Source organism: Poecilia mexicana, unplaced genomic scaffold, assembly GCF_051168715.1.
Source record: "Poecilia mexicana isolate PSO_F unplaced genomic scaffold, ASM5116871v1 scaffold_14, whole genome shotgun sequence".
Classification (NCBI taxonomy): Eukaryota; Metazoa; Chordata; class Actinopteri; order Cyprinodontiformes; family Poeciliidae; genus Poecilia; species Poecilia mexicana.
Window position 1 is genome coordinate 27259541 of NW_028263383.1, and position 6969 is coordinate 27266509.

A 6969-nucleotide genomic window follows, 5' to 3' on the forward strand; every position below is an offset into this window, starting at 1 on the left:
AATGTTATGGTTTATGTTGCAAGGACAGCTGTGGCTTCGAACGCGAAACAGAATCAAAGGAAACACTTTTCACAGCCTTCATTCAGGTAGACCAGAGTCATTCCTATAGAAACATATGAACTTGCGTTTCATCATGTATTTTTAGAAGCTATGCAGGCTGTCATCTCCTCAGACTGTGGAAAGTAATATGAATTATTATCTCCTGAAAAGTCTGCAGGCTTAGTGCAGGTTTAAAACGGGGGCTCGGGGTATGGAGAGTGTGCGCTGTGATCCCTGGAACCGGTGCGATTCATCAAACTGTAACAGACTACAAAAGACAATGAGTTCTTGCCGAGACTTTCAGATGGAACCGGGGGCAGCCAGAAAGTCAAGGAACAAGCTTTGTGATCAATTTGCAGAGAGTTAATAAAAGGAAATGGAAAGGAAGACAAGTGGAGGGTAACATTTGGTCTGCTGAACTCCGTTTGTCTGGAACCAAGGAAGGGATGTGTGTTAAAACTAAACCCAACTGACTTATTGAAGAGAAAACTGAAAACAACTTTCAGATGGTCCCATCAATGCGGTTTTTCCATTAAATACTAAATGCAATTAAAATCACATGTAAATAAGTTTACTCATGCGATATGTCATTAAAAATATGCCCCGCCATCATCCTCCAACTACTTCCTGTTGTCATCTTCGTCTTGGTCCAGTGAAAACATCCAGTTGTTGATCATGTAACTTATGTGATGGGTAAAAATTTTTTAAATGAAACAATTTTGATACGGCCAAAAAACACTACTTCCTTCTAATGCCAAACATTTTATCAAGAAACAAGCGTTTTTCAAAATTGGTGTATTCCCATTAGGTGTATTTATTTTCAAAATGTTAAGTTATATGGTCAACGGAAACACGGCTAAGGTTGACAATATCAATTCATCTATTTGCTATTTTTCTGGGCCAGCCACCCAGTTTCTCTCCAGCGACACTCTGCAGGTCCTGCAATTTATACTCAAAATGCTTTAAAAAATAAAATTCTAGCCAAAATGACAATGAAAATAGTGAGAAATATATGAATGGAAGAAAATGTTAAAGATTTTCAGCGACAGATTTACAGTGGATTAAAATCTAGAACAAGTAAAACTAAAAACTAGGAAAATGGATCACATCACTCTGGTTCTAAAACCCTTCCACTGGCTCCCTGTCGGTCAGAGAATAGACTTTAAAATACTGTTTGTTAGAATTATGTTTGTTATCATTCTTACATTTGTAATTTTATGTTACTAGTTGTTTTTCTATTTAGAGGTTTAGTGTTCAAATTTGTTGAAACTGTGGAGGCACAATTAAATCTTAGATCTTCCTGGGATACTCCTGAGCTGAAAACATATCTGTGTGTTAATTAAGTTTCTGTGTCCCCCTTCTTTGTTTCTGAATTCGTATTCTACTGTGAAGATAGGATGTGGGTTTCACCCCCCTCCATTCCTTTTCACACCCTTCTTGCTAATAAAAGGGACAAACAACTGAAGGTTTTCAGAACACATGGTGAGCGGCTTGGAGAAGCAGTTCACTGTGTCTTCTCCTTCTGCAGAAGTTTGGTTGAAAACTCATATACATTGTCTGTGGTTCTTTTTTGTATAGGTTTGAGAAAATACCTATCACTGTTAGTTTATAAATCGCTTACAAATCTTTGATGCAACACAGTACATTAAAACTCTGCTGATGTATCAGCCTTCAGTCTTCAGGTTCTGGTCTGATCTGCATCCCAGAACCAAACATTGAGAAGCAGCATTCAGTTTTTCTACTTCTCTAATCTGGTACAAACTTCCATAACATTCCACAGCAGCTGAAACACAGTCCTTTCAATCAAGCCTAGAACAATAAACACAGGAAAAAAGATTAATTCTACTCTGGAATATAACTTATTACTTCTCCTTATTTTGTTACTGCAATCTTATGTTTCTTCTTTGTTTTTTGTATGTTTCTATCATGTAAAGCACTCTGAATTGACTTTCTGCTACAAATAAACTTGATTAAATGCTGGCAGGTTTGCAGAGCTTTAATAACTGGTTTTGACTTTGTTTAATCTTGTAGTTAATATTCAGTTTTAATAACTAGATTTTTATTTGTAGCAGGTATTTATTACAAACTTATTCAAGGGATTTTAAATATAAATCTTGATTCAGTAAGTTATTTATTGAATTGACAGTTTTCCAATTCAAGTATTATCTTCAAACCTGAGGTTCTGAATGTTCTTTCAATCAAATTAAGCTGTACTGTTGTAACCAATTGAAAAATGTGGTTACAACAGTGCAGCTTCAAACCAACGAGGGCAGCACTGAGATGGTTTCAGACAAACTATTGCAGAATTAAACACAGATGCATGTGAAAATATCAAAATTTGCACAGAAGCATAATGATTAATTTATACAGTTTGTCAGCAAAAAAAAGTTTTATTGGGGTTTAGTTACTCTTTAAAGTTTGTTTCAATAAACAGTGGACTAGCCAACTGTGATTTACCTACATTTGCATTTTAATGTTTTTATTTCCACACACAATCACTCTGATTTACAGAGGGGGAAAAAACAATATTTTCTGAATATTGAGCACATATACAACTCATAAATGAATGCTTACTGATTACTTCAGCCTATTAATATTTGAAATGTTTCACTGGAAGTTGTAAATATTTACTTTTTATCCTTTCATCTGCTTTCAAGCATCTGAAAATCGGCAGCAAAAGAGCTGCTTGTCACAAACAGTTTATTTTTCCTCCTCATGTTAACAAACGATGCTGCGGACCGAATTATCTCCCTGTTGTGATGGCGCTGCTCCTGCTCTTGTTTGTCTAATGATTAGCTTGTTGTTTGCTGTTACGACTAATTGTTCTTTCCAATTAGAGCCCTGGCGGGAAAGGCTGTGAGCTCAAAGAAAATAGACATAATTCTCCCTGAAAGAAAGACGGGAGAATTTACTCGTTGGGAGGTTGCTTCAACTAAAGTTGAGAGGATTAAATGATTAAGAGAAACACTTTTGATGTTTTAAAACTGATACTTAAAGCTGGATCCAGACATGCTTCAATTGATCTCAAGGAATTTGAGAAAAAGAATTTAAAAATGACTCTTCAGCATCCATCCCTACGTCTCTGGCCACCGTGATTAAAATTTGTATAGATGCATTTTTTGTTTTGTATGTCCTCCTACCTGCAGATGCAACAATTCACTTCAGTTTATTTCAAAGTGCTAATTCATAGCAAAAATCAAAGTACTTTACATGACAAATTAGTTTATATATATTTCAATATATTGTCTCTGTGTGATTTTTATGGCCATTTTAGGTGGGGAATGTAAGATGTATTCACGTTCTATTTTTCATTTACATTAATTGAAGTGCTCAAGTCCAAAGATGTCACAGGTTGCCCGAGGGTGCACTTTCTTTCTACATTCATTTGAATAGTTAAGTGAGTACAGCACAGTCATAAAGACAAATTTAAATTAAATCAGGTAATCCCAATTTGATCCAGATTATAATGTACGTCAGACAAATTGAATTGATCAGTTATTGGATCAAGTATTAGTAGAAAGGAAAAACTCTCTTTTAACAGGACATTTTCAGATAGACCCAACTTTGAATGAGCACAGAAAACCCTAAAAACTACAGGAGTTCAGAAGTTCTTAACATGTCTAGGGTGTAAAAATGTCAAATAGCTATAGGAAGGCATTTTACATAAAAAACCCGAACAGTTCTGATGTTAATGTGTTTTATTTATAGCTAAACATGTTGAGCAGAAATGTTTTGTTTCATTAATTTAAGTGCAAAAGATTTAAACAAGATTTGGTTAAACCAATCTTTTTGCCTAAATAAGATTTGGGATTTGCATGTGTAAATTGTAAACTTTGAGGCTGCTGGTTTGCTTCAGAGAAAAATGTGCTGCCTACATCAATTTGCACCTACATTTTCTCAAGTGTAGTAAAACTGCTGCTTCCTAGTATTAGACTTCAAAAACTCCAGAGGTTCGAAGAAGTCTACTTATATCCAACAAAAACATCAACAGCAAAAGAGTAGTGCAAAATTATTTTCTCTGATGGATTCTGATTGTTAAGGACTCATCTGGCAACACTGAATCATCCTCATGCAATCCATGTGTGGAGGTGAGATGAACTGAACGTCAGAAAACAAGAGCTGCAACATTCCCTCTCAACTTCTCACAGATGTTTTCCATCCTGCTCCCTTGTAGGGGAGTTGCGGAGTGAGGCCATGTGTGTGAACAGCAGGTAATCCTTCGGATCGCTTGCAGTCAGCAAGTATGTGTGCTGATAACAGATGCTGCTTCAATTTCTTTTTTATGCTGACCTGTAAGTTGTTTCCCTGCTTGGTTTTGTTCTGGATGCACCCAGAAGGACGTTATACTGATCCTAGCACGCAAAAATAAAAGATTGATTGTAGAGGGTTTGGAGAGGCCCATTTTATGGTGTCATCCCCTTGAGAGACCCGATTATGACGTTTCATCTGCTTGAAGAGAACCTAACACACATGACCTTAAAAGGGAAGTAAAATAAACTTTTTTGAGCTTTACATCATGATATTTGATTAATCATTAATCAAAATGAGGATTATCTCCTCATCTTGATTCTGTAGTGGTATAGAAATACATCATTCCATACAAGTAGTTTCCAGGCGAGAAGTTCCGGTTCTTAAGGTGGGCGTGGTGTATATAAGGAGCTGCGGCGTTCATTCAGGCATGTGTCGTCTTTGTTCTCCCACTGTGTGGCTCGCGTCCTGTGGGCTCTGGCAGCGAAAAGCAACAAATCGCTGGCTGGTGCATGTTGCGCTGGTGTTCTCTCTCCCTGCACTTTAGCTGATCTTGGTCAGAAAATCTAAATTGAAGTGTGATAATAGGTAAAACGCCCACTGCGCTGCGCTCCTTCTCTTCCTCATTCTGCGAGTGTGTGTGCGCATGTTTGTGGATTGGCAGGTAAGAAATTAACGCTCATCTAAGCTCCAGTTTGTTCCAGTTTTATTTAAAATGGTGACTAATTTTCGCAGGTCCCCCACAGTTGGACCATTGCTGCTCTGCTCTGTCTGCATTGGTCTCCCGGATCTCTATTTGCAGCTGCAAGAGTCCTGACTAAAACAAAAAGAGATCAACATATCAGTCCAGTTCTGAGATCGTTGCACTGGCTCCCAGTTGCTAAAAGAATAGAATTTAAAATCTCTTTATTGGTGTATAAAACTCTACACAACAAAACCCCAGATTATATTACGGATCTTCTTCAGCCCTACATACCTCCCAGACCTTTAAGATCAACTGAGTCAAACCTATTAGTCATTCCGAGAGTCAGAACAAAATACGGGGAAGCAGCTTTTAGTTTTTATGCTCCAGCCCTCTGGAATAAGCTTCCGGCTCACTGCAAGTCTGCCCCAACTTTGAGTTTATTTAAAACAAGGTTAAAAACATTTCTATTTGAAGTTGCCTATTCTTGAATTTTTTTTATTTTTTTTATTTTGTTACTTGTCTGATTTGTATTGTTTCTCTGTAAAAGCACTTTGAATTGTCTTTGACTGAAAGGTGCTATATAAATAAAATTGCCTTGCCTTGCCTATTTGCTTTCATCTCCCGGATTTCTGCACAATCGTTTTAAAGTTGGACTGCGGCGGCGTCATCCGCCTTCATTGAAGCGTGTTTGGGGTGTGGCATCGGCGAGCCCATTTCACCTCCTGCTTTGGTGGGGCAAGAGGGCCACGCCTGGTCCTGATGTTTTAACTTGTATTGTCTATCGATAGTTAATTTCTATTTCTTATTTTGTTTACAGCCCTTTTTGTTTATTTAGTCGGGTTGATATTGTTTTATTTTGAGATTTAAGATTGTTATATTGGTTAACTGTTTTTGTTTGTTTGCAGTTGCTGAGGTCCGCTGACGGTGTCTTCCTCTTCTGTGTGCTGTGATTCTTGAGTTTGGGTTGTCTCACTGCGTCTGGTGTTAAAGGTTGTTGTTTTTTTGGTTTGCTGTGTTTGGTGGATGTCGTCACCATAGCGCCCCCTCCGGCCGGTAACCTCAGCTACTGTAGCTCTTCTACTTTCTTTGACTTCCTTTGTTTTTCATTCTTAAACTGGTTTTAAAAAGGGCATTTAAAAAAGAATTTAATAAATGGTTTTTGTAAACTTTGAACTGTCTCGGATGTTTCAATCCTTCGCATAACCGAACCTGTGTGCCTTAAACAAAAGGTAATATTCTCTGGGTGAAATTCCCAGGGTGGCAGCGTTGAGCATTCTATTAAAACTAAAGTTCCACAAAAATCTGAGTTCCATCCAGTGTTGCCACAATTCTTTCATGCAAGTTTGAGAATTCCTTTAATCTCCTGTGGCAATGATACGTCTGAGTCGGTAACTAATGTTGCAATTTTGGTTACCAATTGAACTGAGTCCAACCATACTATGAGGCGAGAAAACAATCTTGGAGTATTCAGTTAACCTAGCTGTTATGTGTTTGGACGGTGGGAGGAAACTGAAGTACCTGGAGAGAGCCCACATGCAAACTTCATACCAAAAGACCTTGTGCTGCAAGGCAACAATACTACCAAAAGTGCCATCGTGCAACCCCTCCCTAACCTTGGCTGATGAGGGAAAAAATGCCTCTGGTAACACATTGAGTTTTACGTCTGTCATAACACCGTTTGTGTTATGACATAGGGGTGGACCCAGTAACATGTCAACTCCTAAATAAGGCCAACCAACTACAGGAGTGAGCACCCTTAAAATCTAAAGAGGCCCCAAATTAAACTGCCCATATATCCTTGGACTGGCTCTGTTCTCTAATATAAATGTTTAGTCTCTAACATTATCTAATCCCTTAGATTTAGCAGCCTTTTTATGTCTAGATCATTTATTGGTTAAAACTAACAGGTGTTATATTATGAAAATGGTGTCAAGTTATACAAAAGTTAAAGTTGTGAGGGATAATATCTGCTTCTGTCAGTATTAAGCGTGAGATTG